The 19,226-nt window shown below is 33.9% G+C and overlaps 2 pseudogenes; one reads left to right on the top strand and one right to left on the bottom strand.

The window, feature by feature from the left end:
• LOC149545280 (disease resistance protein Roq1-like) overlaps positions 1–5,041 on the bottom strand; it is a 29,950-nt pseudogene extending 24,909 nt beyond the window's left edge.
• Positions 5,042–5,133: 92 nt separating this feature from the next.
• The window catches only part of LOC149545281 (disease resistance protein Roq1-like), a 42,168-nt pseudogene continuing 28,075 nt past the window's right edge, over positions 5,134–19,226 (top strand).

Genomic DNA, 19,226 nt, shown 5'->3' on the forward strand with positions numbered 1-19,226 from the left:
CTACCTGCCTCAACCTCATGCGATGAAGCATCTAACTGTGCCTAGTACTCTTTCTTAGCAAAGTCATGAATGCTCAATGTCTGCTCATCTCTACTAGGTATCTCATCATCATGCACAACAAAATCCTCATAATCATCATCTAAACCCACTACCTCCTGTGGCAGAGTAGAATCTGAGACCTCTGCCTAGCTATAAGCTAGTTTCTCAAACTCCTCATGCAAGTTATTGGTAATTGTTTCATCTGTCCTGTGAGAAAATATGCCAAATAGAAATCCAGTCAACTTATCCACCTTAGTTGGGTCGGACAACATGTCATTCATCATACGGTGGTGCTCAACCAACTGTTCAGACATGTCATGGCTTATTTTCCTAAGTTTATCTTGAATGTCTAAATAACCATCCTTTCTACTGTTTTGACTCTGGATATCAATTGTCCAAGATCGTGTCCTCTGAGACTCTATACTATACCTGTCCATTTTGGATAAAGTAGAGTGTAACCCCAATAGGTTATAACTAACATGCAAATGATTAGAAGTAGCATGCAACCATAGATTTTGACATGTAGCTAATTAGAAGCAACATGCAACCACCAAATTCTCCAAGAACTAACATGCAAATGATTAGAAGTAGCATGCAACCATAAATTTTGACATGCAGCTGATTAGAAGCAACATACAACTATAAATTATGACATGCAAGATTTGGGTAGTTGTTAAAACTGACATGCAAACTTCTACAAACCTTCAGGCTGACAAGATCATAGCTCTAATACCACTGAAATGTCCCTTTTCTGATTTTATATGATATTTCAAGCCTCTAATCATATCTGTAAGATCAAACAACCAATATTTCAAGGATCCGCCAATTTCTCAATAAACCCCAAATCGGGTATGCCGAAAATAGTGCCAAAAAAACTTCACAGCTTCACATATTATTAATAAATCTGAAAGTAGACTTTTTTATAGAAATCTTAGTAGAATAACAGCCTACAAAATGACATTTCTAGATTTGTATAACATTTACACAACAGCTCCCAAACGAAGGACAAAAACAATGCTCATCGAGCTCCTAAAAACAACACAAAATAGCCGAAAATAGCACAAAAGCACTGATAATCTATCATAGAAGTATAATCATGACCAAATACATATATTCAGCTCTATTTTAACATCTAAATGTTTGATATATAAAAGCAACCCAAACTGATAAGAAATACTCAATCGAAAACACCAAACTCTTACAAAAAACACACCCGAAAACCCACAAATCTACATTGTTTAGCACAAAGACAAACTCTGTATGAGCATGCACATGGAATGGATTTAAAATCTCATCCTTAGCCTTCCTGGAAACCTACAAAATCCTGTTCTTGAGTCTCCTTCTCCACAGGTTTGGCAGCCTCTGAAGAACAACAAAGAAATGAGCAAAAATCAAGTTCTGGAATGAGCCCAAAATGCCTCCAAAGCCCTTAAAAGAGGGCATAACCCTAACTCACGTCCAAGAGGGGTTAATAAAACATATTTTAATAATAATTTTCATTTATTAGTCCATTAGCTTCCAAAGATTATCCCCTTTTTTCGAAACTTCACCTTTTAGGGCCTGCCTACCTTATAAAAGATTATTATTTTTAATTATTTGAAAAGGGGACATGACACCACTTCTACATACATATATTTATTTTATCATCAATATTTAAAAAGGTGTAAGTTCAAATTGCCACTCTTGCAAATCCTATGGCTATAGGAGGAAAACTACCCTAGACATAGCATAAATGAAGAAATATTTATCATCATGCAACATCACTTCATTATACCATTTTTGTCCATAGATTCAAGCAATTATAGCATATTTGAACTATTCATACTTCTACTTAATGTCTCATCATATATAGAGCATATACATGAAAATATAAGTGCATTTGCTTAAAACCATAAAATCGTGATTGTTTCTACAAGATAACTGCTTAAAAACAAGATAAAAATATCTTAAATCAATGGACTTTTAGAGACCCATCACTCCGCCCAACTGAGCTATTGCTGGTCCCCAACAACCATGAAGTTTCTAATTCTAGCTTGAACTCTCCAATCACTAGTTGTTTGCTCTCTTGGGTCATTCTTAACATAATCAAAGTACCAATAATTTTCTTTGAGCCTTCTCCATCGCCGAACTTCTATTGTCATATCATGATCCTCTGCCTTGTTGTTTACTACTAGTAGTGGCTGTAAGAGGATAGGGGGATGATACTTTAATGGAAGCCAATATTTGCACCGATTCCTTCCCAAATCAATATACCATGGAATCCTAATAGTAGAAAGAGTTAAATTTTGAGGAGAGTGGGGTTCTGTTATCTTCAAGTCATGTGGCATCTGTGTCCACTTTTTTCTTGAAGCGCAATAGTTGTCTCAACATCTCAAGAGGAGTGTTGTTCCCAATTTGCAAAGGCTTGTTCTTTGACTAAGCATACTTTACTTGCTCATGTCGGGTTTCCCAAAATAGAAATCTAATCTAGAAATGTTTGAGTAGAGTGTGAACTTCTGGTCACATGAATAGAGGTGTTGTCATTTCACTATTCTTGTAAAGCACGGCTTGATGTTCCCTACTTATCTTGTTTTGCATCCAAACATCACTACTCTCAACTGCACATCCCCAATATACAAGAGTGAGTTCCATTCTGTGTCATTAGGAACTGTTAAATAATGGAGATACAAATTGAGTCAATGAAGCTACTTCTACACAAAATGGTAATGTTCAACATTTGCAATAACTTCCTTTGTTCATTTTTTTATGTTCTTTTCGGCTTTCATTACTAATGTATTACTCTATTCTATAGGTTGACAAATGTTAAGTGCAATGAAGGTGCATTGAGAAATATTGGTGCTCAAAATTTACCTTTTCAATGCACGTCAAGTTATTTCTCAATGCTTCTTTCATTTCTACATTCTCCTATCAATTAACCCATATTTTTTGTTTTTACATCTTGTTGCAGCCTTGCCACATACATGAACAATTAGTTTGTTCACCTTTTGTACATTACTAACAATCTATTGAAATAATATTGCATGTACCCTAAGAATAATATTTCATGATACATTTTCAAATCCTTCTCAAAGGTTACTATTGTGTACATTGTTCACTTCTAGAAGTTGATGCTTATTAAGTACAATTAAGGTGCACTCACAAATGTTGTTTCTCAAAAAAAACTTAGGTATGTCAAGTTACCTTTTCAATTGTGATATTGCTATCAGGAATAGCAATATCACAATTTGACTTGCTATGGAAATTATCTCCAACTTATCTACCTTTTCAATGTTTATTCCAATGTATGTCAAATTGATTTTCAATGTCTTCTTCTTAACTACACTTTCTTCTCAATTAACCCATCAATGTGTTATAGTCTTACCACATAAATACAAAATTATTTTGTTTAGTTTTCTTACATCACAAACAATTTATCGAATTAATATTGTATACCTTGAATATTGTATTTCATCACACAATTTAAATTCCTTTTCAAAAATAGTACTATGTACATAAAGCACTTCAATATATTTATAATTTATTCATACAATATTTACTTTTCTTTTTTCCTGTAATTATTATTTCATGTCAATAACCTATGGGCGAACACCTTGCACCTCCTCCTGGTGCAAGTGCTAGTATAATATTCATATAATTAAATATGGACGGCTATATTGCGGCTATAGGATAGCAGACTGTCTGCTGTGCAATTACTTTGGACGGCTGGATTGTGGGTTGGACGGTGGACGGTCAACACAAAAATTAATAACGGTCAACACAAAAATTAATAAAGCCAACTCTAGAAATGAATATCGCCAACACTTTTGAATTCATAGCCTGCGATGAATGAAGCTTGTTGAAGGGCTACCTTCCACTCCTCGATTTTGTCGAGATACCTGCTCTTCTCTACAAATCGAACAAATGCGTCGGAATATGCTCCCTTTTCGATGTAACGGAGCTCCCACGGCTTCACCTGACAATACACGGGAATAACTTTGGCCTTGCTTTGTAACATAAGAACAAGCTCACCAAGACACCAAGGCGACTCCGCATAACGTTTTGAAAGAGCTGCGATATGTACCGTAGCAGATCTGATCGCAGCCTCAATCGCAGACGGAAACGAGCCTCCAAGTTTCTTCTCTTCCGAATCAAGAAAAGCCCGTATTCTTAACTGCTCCAAGGAGTTGTAAAGCTGAATGGCCATTGTTTGTTTGACATCGGGGCCTCCATTGTTAATGAACACGTCAAACAGTCTCCAAGATTCAGAATCAGAAACCTTCCTTCTTTTGCCGGCAGGTAGTATGCCAGAAAATCCATCGAATTCTTTATTTTTCGGTTTGGTGATGAAGAAAACGCCATTTTTCGCACTTGAAACGCTAACAAACCGTTCTGAAAACTAGAAAAGTAACCTCAGCATTTCTTCAAGTAATTTTGATACAAGTAATTTTCATACTGCACCATTTAAAATAACTGCAAAAAGAAATTCATCGACTAACTCTAGGGAAATACACTTTTTAAATAAGTACATTTATTAAGACTATTAAGATTCCAACCTTCTCTTAAAAATCAATTACATACATTTAGACAAGGAACGAAATCCACAGAGAGATTACCTGTGAAATTGTACTCCAGCTATAAATGAAAGAGTTTGAAGGGCTTCCTTCCACTCTTTGAGCTTCTCCGGATATCTGCCTTTCTCCTGATAGTTAATGAATGCTTTAGCATATTGTCCTTTTCTATGTGCTGGACTTCCCATGGCTCCAGTTCATAAAATACGGGGAAGTCTGGGAGATCTTCCTTTCTCCTGATAGTCAACAGTTCACGTGCTTGTCTATCTTTGACACAACGGTTATCATATTGGGCTCCTGCACCTGCTGTTCGCATTTGCTGCTGCATATTGGGAAGGCGTCTTGACTCTCACAATGCTGCTACCAAACGGTTCACGGGCGACGGCTATCCAGCCCCACCGTTTGGGATGGCTGGATGGCCATGCTCCATGACCCCCATACCCATGCCTGCCCATGTCTTGCCCGCAGCGGTCAAATCCAAGGTGGCCCTGATTATTTTAATTCCCTGTTGTCCCCCACTTCATCGATCCGCGTTTATGGCTGGATAATGGCAGGAAAATGGCCGGTACAATGTTGTTTATAGGGCAAGGAGAAACTCCATTCTCCAAACTATTTATTGTTACTGAAATATTAAACCTATTTTTATTTTGCATAAAAGAGATTAGTTATTTTTTTAAAAAATTCTGTAAATATATGCAATAGCTACTAAGCTTTAGCAAATATGCAAGTGAAATATTAAACCTATTTTTATTTTGTATATATATGCAATATCTACTAAGCTTTATATTGAAGATGGTTATTGATATTTATAAACTTTAGAAAGAAGAAGTTAGATTATTTTAATAAATTTAATCTTATCACTTTTATCTAATTTAGTTCTACATATTATAATCGGTTATTAAATTTGAGTAATAATAAATTATAATAGCCATATATGCATATAACATTTTTGAAATCTTAACATAAATATTCAAACTACCTAACAACCAACACAAAACAAAATTAACATTTATCTTAATAGCATTGATAGGTAAATAGTAATTTCTTTCAAACGAGAGTAAATAGTTAATTCTTTGAACCAAGAATAAATAGTTAATCACTTGAGACAAGTGTAAATAAATTTAACTTTTTTGAATATTGATTTTAATGTTATTTATATCATTTCTTAAATTTTAATAATAATTTAGTTAAATATTTTTTTAAAAAAAGTTTTTTTAACAAAAAGTTAATGAGTTAATATCACTCTATTATCCCTTCACCATATTACTAACTCTATTATATTACTTCATTTAAAAAATCTTTGATAAAAGGAAAATAAATGATTAACTTTTATGATCTGTAGAAATCTAAATTTTACTTCACACTTATATGATTACACAAAATTAATCTATCTCAAATTCTATTGGTATTATAATTTTTATTTCATTATATTTAGTAAAAAATAAATTCGAATCGCAAATATCTAATTATCTATCATGTTTTTTTAAAAATATAATATTACAATAAAACTTAAATTTAAAATATACTCTTTAGATGAGCGAAATGTTTCTATTTACCGATGGGTGAATAAAGGGCAGTCATAAGAATGATGATATGTTCTATGATTGAAATCCATGAAAGTGTCTATCGTCCACACCCCTCGAACTGTGTTTAATAAAAGAAAAGTGATTAAGGGTTGTATAATGCAATTTATTATATGACATTAAAGAGTTTTTCTTTTGTGATTTTAAATTTCTAAAAATATCCTAAATAAATATATTTAAAATATTTTAATGCTATAGTTATAATTTGCAAAAATTAGCTTAATAGACTAAACCACTACTTAATTGACATTATATAATTAATGTCAAAATAAATAAAAGTAGAGTAAGCTATTGCTATAATGATCATCCCAAATTCTATTTTATTAAAAAAAATCTTATATAAATAAAATAATTGGTTCAAGGGCTCCTTGAAGAAAGAACTAGTAAGAAAACCTTCATTCCTTGCCATACATAGAAAGTAAACAAAAAATTTCATTTACATAATTACACATTATAATATATGTAAAGAAGAATATTAACGAATGACAACATGATCCTCCATATAAGTGTCATGAACACCTGCAAATTTTTTTTGAATTAGTTCGGAAAAATACTTACCAAATTGAAGTCTTCGAAAATTGAATTTAATTTCATAATTTAGTCACCATCTCCACTTTACATTGCCCTTGTTATTGTTTGGTTGAGATCAATAGAAAAGGGTGACACATATTCTTGATGCATTTGTTAATCATGTAAAGCAACAATAAAATACACAATAAACATGTCTAAAATATGAATTAAAAACTTGATAAGATTTTTTTTGCTACTTTTAATTAGATCATTTATTCTAGTCTAAAGTATGAATTAAAAACTTGATTTATTTTACACAATCTTTTAAATCTTATATGAATAATGAAAACTCGCCATAACAAAATATGAAACAGAGATAAAGACTATCCCGTGTGAATAAACCAAGAGTTTTTTTAGTGTAAAAAATGAGGGTAAGAAGCATATATTTGCAAAATTAAAAAAATTAACTAATCTCTTTTATGATAAATAAAAATAGGTTTAATATTTCAGTAACAATAAATAGTTTGGAGAATGGAGTTTCTCCTTGCCCTATAAACAACATTGTACCGGCCATTTTCCTACCATTATCCTGCCATAAATGCAGATCGATGAAGTGGGGGACAACGATGAATTAAAATAATCAGGGCTACCTTGGATTTGACCGCTACGGGCAAGGCATGGGCAGGCATGGGTATGGGGGTCATGGAGTATAGCCATCTAGCCATCCCGAACGGTGGGGCTGGATAGCCGTCGCCTGGTTCATGTGCCTTGTCTTATGTGGACATAAACGTTATCATATTGGGCTCTTTTACCATGTTACTTGTATCTGCCGCTGCATTTCCTTGAGGACATAACACCAAACATTTCATTGATAATCCAATATTGGAATGCTTGTCTTCTTGCTGGTCATCACACCTGGGATTGAAGATTCATCAATACCATTCTCTCAAACTCGCTGTTTGCACTTGAAGGCTACCAGATTGCTACCAAAAAACTCACGTGCCTTGTCTTGGCTCTCAAAGTGGCAGAATGTGAAGAAACATTTGGTTAAATAGTTTGTGTACTTTTTCAAGTAGCTAAGTTGGCTTGGAATAATAACTTAGAAATCTTTGCATGTCACTAAACATTCAGTGGGGCTTGACAAACTGGTGAAAGATTTTGAAAGGCAGTGCATTGATGAACTTGTACAAGATTTTCAAAATCAGTGGAGTCTGGAAGACGGGAAGCATAAGGGTAGTGTAGTTGGCATTTTTGGCATTGGAGGGGGTGGTAGGAAAAACAACTCTTGCCAAAGAGTTGTTCAACCGAAAAAAATCAAACTACCTTAGAACAAGCTTTTTGTTTGATGTACGAGAAGCAGAACTAAGATGCGAGATGCCCTCTTTGCAAAGCAAGCTTCTTAAAGATCTCTTTCACAAAGAGCACAACTTGATAAGTACAGAGGATGGAGCAAGTTGTCTGAAACAGAGTCTACAAGGGATTCCCCTTTTGAGCTTACTAATTGTTGTAGATGACATTGATAATATGGAGCAGTTAAATTCTTTACGGATCAAGGATATATTGAAGAAATCAGATGGCAGTCTAATTATTGTCACAACCCATGATTTTGGAGTGCTTGTAACTATAGGAATTACTGTAGGTTACAATTTAAAAGGAATGGGTGAAGATGATGGGAGAGAACTTAAATCTGCTAGCATGCCTTTGATCGACCACAACTGGATAGCAGTTATGAGGAGCTGGTGAACTCCTTGGTAGAGCAGTGTGGAGGCTTGCCTCTATCTCTTCAAGTCTTGTGAAGGCACGTTCATGGTCGAAATGGTGCTTTTTGGAGGGCAGAATTGATCAAAGTAGGTAGGCTACTGCCTCGAGACGTAAAGAAAAAGCTGAGAATAAGTTTTGAGGCATTGGACAATGAAGAAAAACAAGTTTTCATGGATATTGCTTGCTTTTTCATAGGCAAACCAAAAAGTATAGCAGAAAGAGTATGGGAGGGATCGAAATGGACCCAACAACATGCAGTAGAGAGACTCAAAGATAAGTGTCTTTTAGAAAGAAAAGAAATTAAAAAGTATGAAGGACTTGTATTGAAAATGCATGACCACCTGAGGGACTTGGGAAGAGAAGTGGCAGATGAGCTCAGCCCTCCACATCGCCTTTGGCATCCTCAAGATCTGAAATCCTTGGTACGATTCTTACAGTTTTAGATTCACCGTTACTAGTGTAATATTACATGTATCTCAACTCCTTATTAGGTAAATGGAAATCTAAGACGCTTCTGTGCATGCGGGAATCAAATGGTTTCGAAGACATACTCGCGAAAACCAAAATCAGGTGTTTGCATTCCATTTTTGCGAAGTCCATGGGCTCGCAAGTTACATTCTTTTTAAGCCAACCAAATAATTGTCTTGATATGTCAACTTCATTGCTATGACTTCAGCTTTAGCCCAATTCAATAGAACAAGCAAGCATTCTTCATGGATTCCACTTCAAAATCTACAGTGTTTGAAAATCGAACACGGACAATTCAAAATGTTGTGGAACAAAGACATACAGGTATTTGATTGTGGGATTCCTCATAAACTATTGTTGAGACTCATACTATATTTTTCATCATTAAAAAGCTATACACAACTTCATTGATTCTCAAGCGCCCTCGGAGTTGAAAGAGCTACAAATTTCTCAGCCTTTTTGGAAGAGTTTCCAGATTTGGTAAGAATATTGAAAGACAGTTTTGAAAGTGTCTTCGTAGGGGATGAGGAGGAATCTAAGCCCTTGATGAATTGCCTTGAAAAGCTAAAGATAAAGATCAGCGGTGAAAAATGTATATCCAGGGTATTTATCCGCAGTACTAATTATCCCAGCCTTAAGTCATTGAAACTTCATGACATGGAAAATCGTGTGTAAGTGAGCGAAAATAGGGTGGAGAAATTAATTTATCTAGATATTAGAAATTGTCAAAAACCCAAAACATTGATGGGAATATCTGAGCTTAAATATCTTGAGATCTTAAAAATTAGTCGATGTCCAGGCCTTGAATTTGAGAAATTGTGTCTTAGGAAAATGAGATGTCTGAAGAAGGTAAGTTTGGGTAGCCATGTGAAGGTAAGATATCCTGAGTTGGATGGATGTCAAAATTTAAAAACAACAGAGTTTTCTTGTGAAAAACTAATAGATTTAAGCATTTAGAACTGCCCGAAACTTGAGAAGTTGCCAGCTTTAATAGATCCAAGTTGCCTAGAGACAGTCCCAATTAGTAATGGATGTGGGAAGTTTGAAAATCTTCAGTTGGATGGTTGTCAAAATTTGAAAGTTGTGTCGGGCATCTATGGGTCTCCTCAACTCGAGGAGTTTCTTATTCTCGAAACACTTGTCAGTCTATCTATAAAAAGTCGCAAACATTCGCAGTGTAACAGGATCTAGTGATTTCACGGACCTTACAGAGCTGATTATTAGAGACTGCAAGAAGCTGGGCAAGTTGCCAAGTCTTTCTAGATTGAGCTGTATGGAGAAACTTGTGATGAGTCTTGTCACAGACTATAGAGCATAACAGGCATTGAAGAGTTGAGTGCATCAAAATATATGAGACTATGTTATTGCAACAATTCAGTCATATGGAATTTCATTCATAAGTTGAAGGTAATGATTTCAATACGAGTAGTATTTTACATTTCATTATTTACCTCCACTTTTGTTTTGTAATTTTTGAAATGCAAAGAATTTACCGTGCAAAGCGAGAGATTTATTTTTTATTTCAGAGTTTGCCAAGGAGAATGGATATGATTGGAAGAGCAATGATGTTAGAAACAATAGTCCACCAAGATAACTAAGACGAGGGGGGCGAAGGGTGTTTGAATTGGTTATCCAATAATTAAAGCATTTATTAACCTTAAACAATATTATACATTCAACCAAAGAAAACAACAACCATAATAAGATGCATACAGACAATTATACTAGATATGTCAACTAGGAAAACCTTTGATCAGAGGAAAATCCTCGGTGGGAATGATGCTCACAAAATCATGTACTAATATAAATATTCCTTGTTAGAGGATGGACCCTATTAGGAGTCTATTACAACATTTAGTACATAGAGTCCTTGTTAGGAGACTTTGAATCCTTGTTAGGATTTGTGTCAACCTTGTTAGGAGTTGTAGTACAATGTATGCAAGAAGAGCCCACTGCCCAAATATGCAATTTCAATTACAAGAAGAGATCACTACCCAAACAAGTAATCTACTGTTAAGTTCTTCTTTCCTCTTTTGTCAATCGAATCAATCATTGTCAGACCATGTAGACTAGGTCACGAACCTCAAATCCAAATATCAAACCTCGGATCACAGAATAAAACCTCAACAATGAAGTTTCCTTCACTATCGGTCTGCTCTACTATTTACAAATCACTTCTCCATTCCACACATGATAAAGGAAAATGTCCTTCCTTTATATCAAATCCATAAAAAAATTCCATGAGTTAGTTGTTACACCTTCTCAATTAATTATTATAGGACCACATTAAGAACATGTTACACTTAGCGATAACATTAATCTTCTGTCTTGCAACTTGAATATCTTTCTATACACGTAATATTATGATGAGTGAACTTAACCACGCCATCGTCAACATGTCTTCTTCACATCCTCAACCTTGATTCTTATAATAACAATTTTGCTAAGAAATATAACAAGTTTACTAGAACATACCTATGTAAACTCTATCTCAAAACTAAAATCAACAAAACTTACATACCTTCTTCGAGACTTAGCCTATCTTCACCCAATGTTAACTACATATACTAGATACTTAGAAGTATCTCCCATAACCTCAAATAGTGAGAATACTCAACTAGTCGTCTGTACCAACTTGATCTTTCTTTCCGTTGTTCATCTATCATATACCACAAAAAAAAAATTACTATGTTGACATCAATGAAAAACACACTCATGAATGTAACATATCATCATCTATAATACTTTCCCATAGGAATATCATTACTATTCATGTTTGCAACAATCTCCCCCTTTGGCATTGATGGCAACATAGATGAAAAACATCTAGTTCCAAGAATACCAACTACAAAAGATTGTTAACCTTTCTTTTCAAATCCTCTTCATCAATCATTCTCCCCAAACTATTTTCTTCTCCTGAACATGTTGTACTTGTTTTTTCTTCTCTCCCATGATGTTTTCTTTCATGATGTTTTTCATGCATTACTTCTCCCCCATTGACATCAATGTCAAAGGTTTCAACAACAGTCAGCTCTGCAACAATTGATTCTTACTAGCTTAAGTGTCCAAAGACACTATTCAAAAAGAACATCCAACAAGAGTCCTAGATGACTCTGTCCATCATAGATACTCCCCCATAGAGGAAGCATTAGCATTCAGTCTAGACAAACAATGGTGCTTTGTTACACTGGACTGATGCATCCTTGCATCTTCTACTCTGATGTAGGAAGGGCATAACTGCTAGCATACCTCACAAATACTCAAAAGTATCTTTGGGAAGAGGCTTAGTGAATATATTTACAATCTACTCTTTAGTGCTCACATACTCCAATTTGATTTCCTTTTCTGCAACTTTCTCTCTCAACATGTGATACTTAATAGAAATATGCTTGGTCTTCAAATGCAACACTAGATTCTTAGACATATTTACTATGCTTATGTTATCACAATATATGACAACACATTTACTACTTTCTATCCTTATATCCATCAACATCTGCTTCATTCAAATAACTTGATTGCAATTGTTTGCTACTGCAATATATTCTACTTCTAGTGTACTTTGAGAGGTATAATCCTACTTATTTCTTAGCCAAGAAATTAATCTTCCTCCAAGAAAGAAGGCTCCACCACTATTGCTCTTTCTATCATCTATACTGCCTACCCAATCAGCATTAGTATAAGTACATAGAGTGAAAGCATTAGATTTTCCATACCATAATCTGAACTCTAGTGTTCCTTTTAAGTATCTAAATATCCTTTTGACTACTACATAATGTGCTTCTCTAGGATTATCTTGGAATCTTGCAAAAATTCTAATTGCATTTGCTATATCTAGCCTTATGTGAGTAAGATATTGCAAACCTACGATCATAGATTTGTACTTCTTCTGCTCAACAGTAGGTGTCTCATCCTTTGTAGATAGCTTGTGTCCAGTTACTATAGTTGTTCCAACAAGTTTACATGTTTCCAAACCAAACCTTTTCAGTAAATCCTTCAAATACTTAGTCTGAGAAATAAAGATTCCTTCTTTATCCTGTACAATACAATCCTAGAAAAAATTTCATTTCTCCTATCATACTCATGTCAAATTCCTTCTTTATTTCTTCTACATACTTGTCACTTTCTTCATCCATTTCCATCAAATATGATATCATCAACAAATATTACCAAAATCATTAATCCATCATCAATTTTCTCTAATACAGATTACTATCTGCCATACGCTTGCTTTACCAAAGCTTTGTCAAATGCTTGTCTAACCTTGCATACCAGATTCTAGGTGCTTGTTTGAAGCCATACAATGCTTTCTTCAATCTGCATACTATGTCCTTGTCATCTATCAAAGGACAACCTTTTGGCTACTCTATGTAAACTTCTTCAAGTTCTTCATTCAAAAATGGTGACTTGACATCCATCTGATACACTTTGAATTTCTTGTATACTAGATATGCTAAGAATAATCCTAATGCTTCAATTCTAGCCATAGGAGCATAGGTCTCATCATAGTCTATTCCTTCTTACTATGAGTAACATTTACATACCAATCTTTCTTTTTTCCTTACAACTTCACCTTGTTCATTCATCTTGTTCCTAAATACCCATTTAGTTCCTATCACATTCATGTCTGCTAGTTTGGGAACCAATTCCTATGTCTCATTCTTTACTACTTAATCCAATTCTTTTTTCATAGCTTGCTTCCAATGCTCATCTTTACATGTTTTATCTACATTTTTAGGTTCAACTTGGGATATCAAACATAGTTCTTCATTGACTCTACTTCTTGTCATCACACCTTTATCTTTGCTTCTAATGATCTAGTTTAGTAGATGATTCTTTGTCATATTCTTTTCTAAAGTAGGAGTTATTATCTCAATTCTTGGCTTTGCTAAAGGTTCTGAGCTTTGTTCCTGCCTTGGCTCTCCTTCATTCTGCAATCATTGTTAGTCACAAAGAATACTTCATCATTCCTTGGTTTAGTAACAATATCATCATCTAAATTGTAATCAACTATTATTTGTTGTATTCTAAATTTCTCATCAACTCTTACATTTGTACTTTCTATAATAGTCTTAGTTCTCTAATTATAAAATCTATGAGCCTTTCTTTTCAATGAATAACCAAGAAACATACCTTCATCACTTCTAGCATCAAACTTACAAATATCATCATCTCTTTTGATGTAACACTTACTACCAAAAATTCTGAAATACTCAACTATAGGTGAGTGACCATACCATAGTTCATAAGGGGTCTTGTTTGTGTCTTTCCTGACCTATACTCTGTTTAGAGTGTAGATTGTTGTGCTCACAACTTCTCTCCAAAACATCTTGGATACTTCATTCTTAGCTAACATAGCTCTTGCAACTTTTGTTATTGATCTATTTCTTCTCTCTACTCTACCATTATGTCCAAGGGTTCTCATAGCTAATAACTATCCTTTGCTTCCATTTTCTTCACAAAGTGTGTTAAACTCATTTGAAGTAAACTCTCCTCCTCTATCTGATCTTAAACATTTAATCTTCATGCCTAATTCATTCTCAACTCTATTCTTAAATATCTTGAACTTATCAAATGCCTCAGATTTTTCTTTAAGAACTGCAACCCACATCATTCTAGAAAATTCATCAACTAGAATCATAAAATACCTTTTATCATAGAATCATTTAGTTTTTGTAGGATCATTGATATTTGCGTGTGCAATTTCCAATTTTGTTGTAGTAGTAAACTTCTAGTAGGGAAAAGTTCTATTATGCTTTGCCAAAACACACTCATTGCAAATTGTGTTAGAAGGTTTTATAATCTTAGGCAAATCTCTAACTACAAAGATACTAATAGTCTTCACAATGTTGTCAAAGTTTATATGACAAAATCTCCTATGCCATAACTAATTGTGATCTACCTTTGCAACCAAACATGTCATTTCAATAGGATTCAACTGAAATACATTACCTCTAAATTTGGTTCCTATTCCAGTTATCTTTCCATCTTTGTCTCTGATCATGCATGTCTTTTCTGTGAATTGCACCTGACAAACTTTATCCACTAGTTGTCCAACACTTAGAAGGTTTTGCTTCAAACCATTAACAAAATATACATCCTCAATGTTAGTTTTACCATTAGGAGTTATAGATCCAATACATTTAACTTAGTTGTGTTGTTTCCAACTCTAACAATGTCATCATCCTTACTTTTGAAGTCAACAAACTTGTTCATACCACTAGTCACATGATGTGAACAACCACTATTAATTATCTAATCAAATTTCTTTCCAACCTATGATACCAAAGCTACTTTCTCTAGGCTTTCTTCTTTGATTTTTACAAATCCCATTTCATCATCACTAGCACTTACTGCTTGTTTATCATATTCATCTTCTTCATTTGCATACAGACACTCTCTATCTCTTGTAAATTTTTAATTTCCTTTATACTTTTGATCTCTTTTAGGACACTTAGATGCACAGTGACCAAATTTATTACAAGTCCAACATTTAAAGTTTTTCTTACCATCTTTTTCTCTCCTTACTAGAAGGGTGACTCCTTCAATCTTTTAGTCCTCATTAGATCTGCTACTACTACCAAAGTCTCCTCTAGCACTTATGCTCCTTGATAAACTAGGTCAAATATTCAAGGTAGTGAAAGTTATTTCTATTCAGGATAATTCTCTAGATTGTCTAATCTCATTCTCAACTAGTTCAGGTCTTGCAAGAAATGTTTCCTTTATTAAATCTTTGGTACAAGATATCAACAACTATATCATTTGAACTACTGACGTAAATGGTGGTGTTAAAGTCTTCAATATCTTCCATATGACCTCATCATCTTCTTTAGTTCCTTCTTGAGATTTAATACCTTTAGTGATTTTTTATATTCTGCCTACATGTGATCTTATAGATTCATCTTTCATTATTTTAGCATCTTGAAATGCACAAATCCAAATTTGTAGCCTCAATTTCTTAGAATGTTCATCACCTTCAAAACTAGTTTCCAAAGTTTTCCAAAACAAATGTGAGCTAACAAGTGACTTTACCTAATTGTATTCAATTTCAGTAATTGCAGTTAATAGTGCTTCTCTAGCTCTCATGTCACACATAATAAGATCTCTTTATTCCTAGGTACAAAATTCCAAATCCTTTTCCAAAATTATTATCTTTGATGTTTTTGTCAAGATCTAATATCTTGGACCCATACACAATAGATGTGTCTTCATATTTTCCTTCCAACTGTCATAATTTGTTTCATCAAACTTCAGACTATCTTTCCTAAACATGCTCACCATGGATCTTCCAAAGTTGTTAAACTTTATCTTCAAAGACCTAATACTCTGATACCAATTGTTAGAAATAATAGTCCACCAAGATAATTGAGATGAGGTGAGGGTGAATTAGTTATTCAATAATTAAAACATTTATCAACCTTAAACAATATTTTCCATTCAACCAAAGTAAACAAGAATCATAAAAAGATGCACATAGGCAATTACACCATATATGTTAACTAGGAAAACCCCTAATCAGATGGAAAACCCCAGTGGGAATGATGCCCACAAGATGATTTACTAATATAAATATTCCTTGTTAGAGGATGGACCATGTTACGAGTCTATTACAACATTTGGTACATAGAGTCCTTGTTAGGAGACTTTGAATCCCTATTAGAAGATTTCAACCCTGTTAGGAGTTGTAGTATAATGTATGCAAGAAGAGCTCACTTCCAAAACATGTAATTTCAATTACAAGAAGAGCTCACTGCCCAAACAAGTAAGCTACTATTAAGTTTCTCTTTTCTCCATTCTATCAATCGAACCAATCACTATTAGGCCTTGTAGACTAGGTCATGAACCTTGGATCCAAACATCAAACCTTGGATCATACAATAAAACTTCGACAATGAAGTTTCCTTCACTCTCGCTCTGCTCTGCTCAGCTTTTCATTCCACACTCTTTACTACTTACAAATCACTTCTACATTCCATACATGATAAAGGAAAATGTCCTTCCTTTATACCAAATCCATAGGAAAATTCCTTAGTTGGCTATTGCACCTTCTATATTAATTATTATAGGACCACATTAAGAATACGTTACACTTAGTGATAACATTAATCTTCTACCTTGCAACTTGAATATCATTTTGTACACATAATATTATGACAAGTGAGCTTAACCACATCATCATCAACATGTCTTCTTCACATCCTCAACCTCGATTCTCAAAATAACAATTCTACTAAGAGATATAACAATTTTACCAGAACATGCCTCTGTAAACTCTATCTCAGAACAAACATCACCAAAACTTACATAACTTCCTCCAGAATTAACATTTCTTCATCTAACATTAACTACATATACTAGATACTTAGAAGTTTCAACCATAACCTTGGATAGTGAGAATACTCAACTAGCCATTTATACCAACTTGATCTTTCTATTGTCCTTCTGTTAGATATCATAGAAATCTGCTATGTTGACATCAATGACAAACACAATCATGAATGTAACATATCATCATCTAGAATACTCCCCATAGGAATATCATCAGTATTCATGCTTCTAACAAATGAACGGGGTAGAGTCAATGTTAAATGAAAATCTATTTTCTGATGCTCAAATTGGCATCCATGAAGTCACTGACATCATTCAATTTAGTGCTGAAAATAGTGATGATGAGGGGACAATTTGAAAACATTGAGCTTTGTTATTGTATGTTTTCTGATGGTTGTTGATAACTACTCCATTATAGGAATTGAGTCAATCACTTCCACACCATGAGTTTAGACTTGAGGTGTGTAAAGGAGAATGGGTGATTACAATGCTAGCATCTAATGATCGAAGCCACTCTTCTTACTATAAGAAAGTTTCATATTTCTTAAGGAACTTTGGGGTGATGAAAAGGGGATTTAGGGAGTGACTAAAGAAAGATGAAGAATCAAAAAGTTTAAAAGTTTTACATAGAATTATTGACAAGTTACATCATGGTTGTGTAGGTAGGGAGATAATGTTATTTATTGATTATTTATCTAATCAAGTGATATAGAGTCATAACCTAGATATTGGATTTCATTGGTTGGATTGGAATTCAAAGTGGTGACATTAATGCACACATATCAGGCTTTGAAACCAAGACCTACTATTCAGACTCAAGAATTAGGTCAACTACATTGCAAAATAATTGCTTAGGGATGGCCCCTTCTTTGGCACCTCTAGAGGGTAGGATGGGGTTCTACATTACTGTTTGATCCTTAAAAATCATAGTCTATTTGGGTGTGGAGAGATACAATACAATATATTTGGTTTTCTTTTTTTGTTGGATTTTTTTGTGCTTTCTTGGGGGTTTTAAAGTATTAGAATACTTTGTAACAATTTAGAGAAAATCAAAAGGTATCTGAGGTCTACTGCATAATTTCCATTCTATTTTCAAAGGTTCCAATATGCACATCCTATTGTTTTTTTGTTTTTATTTTTGGTAAAAGATGAGAATTTTATACAAAATTCATTGGAAATTTAAAGTTGGGCGAGTTGGTCTCGTACATTGTGTGATTGTCTAGTTTATTGTTTTAGCTTAGGAATTTCTCAATTCTAGACTAAAAGAGCTCTACTTTGCCCTGCTTCTACTCTAATCATGGGGGAGGCTTTGATTTAGAAGTGCTGGTAGGTGATCTTTCAAACTTTGTGTTGGTTGTGATTTCATAAGCAGTGTATTCTAAAATTTCAATTTCTAATTATTTTTGAGGTGGTTGTTTGCTTGAGTAAGATGATGAATTTTACCAAGACTCTTGTGATATTGGCATTGAATATGATGCTGTGTTTTTTACATAGAGTCATGAGTTCTGTGATTTCCCAATGAAGAAAATGAAGAATGATTCACAACTCTGGTTGAAAAAAAATAAAAAATCTTTTTTTGAATCAGCTACCTATAATAGGTAACAATTCTTTTCTTGCTCATCATTTCCATTAAAACATCATGAACCAAAACACTCGATGTAGTTGTTTTAGAAAACCAACTACTGCCTTCACTACTATTTAACAATTATCATGGCCTCTACTCTAGAAGGGGAACCCAATATTACTATTGAAATTTTTCAAGCTTCTACAATTCATAATTTTATGTTTTCCAGAGAGAGGTGAGAGCAACCTTTTATTTGCATTCTAACTGTGGAAAACATTTGAGATGACTTGTGGTATGCTGAAAATGCTCTCAAACATTTCTCTATCAAAGATATGTAATGTGTCTTTTAATTTCATATTGACCAATCCATCCCAACTACACATTGAATAATGCCCAACACTAATTACAAAGCCACCAATCTCTCCT

This window comes from Cupressus sempervirens, chromosome 7 (genome assembly GCF_028749045.1).
Source record: "Cupressus sempervirens isolate cs-2001-9-10 chromosome 7, ASM2874904v1, whole genome shotgun sequence".
In the NCBI taxonomy this organism is placed as follows: Eukaryota; Viridiplantae; Streptophyta; class Pinopsida; order Cupressales; family Cupressaceae; genus Cupressus; species Cupressus sempervirens.